The sequence below is a fragment of the Nannospalax galili genome, unplaced genomic scaffold (assembly GCF_000622305.1).
Source record: "Nannospalax galili isolate Female #2095 unplaced genomic scaffold, S.galili_v1.0 scaffold167, whole genome shotgun sequence".
Lineage (NCBI taxonomy): Eukaryota > Metazoa > Chordata > Mammalia > Rodentia > Spalacidae > Nannospalax > Nannospalax galili.
In genome coordinates this window covers 3,802,749-3,803,017 of record NW_008358534.1, presented here as the reverse complement: position 1 = coordinate 3,803,017, position 269 = coordinate 3,802,749, and positions in this window count along the sequence as shown.

The following is a 269-nucleotide window of genomic DNA, read 5'->3' as shown; positions in this document are numbered from 1 at the left end:
AAATTACCCTGAAAAAACAAAGCAAACTAACAAAAACAAAGGTGTTTTTTTAACACTAAACAAAAAATAGAAAGTGCTCAAGGAAATCAATGAGTCATGTTAAATTTGACTTGACTTCACAGTGATAGAAATTTGCATAGTCAAAACTATTGAAACATTGCCTTGGGAGTGGTATAGCAAAGTGGTAGAATGCTTGCCCAGCATCTGCAAAGTCATGAGTTCACTGATTTAGGAGGAAGGGAGAAAAATTTGGAGAAGACTGTGCTGCA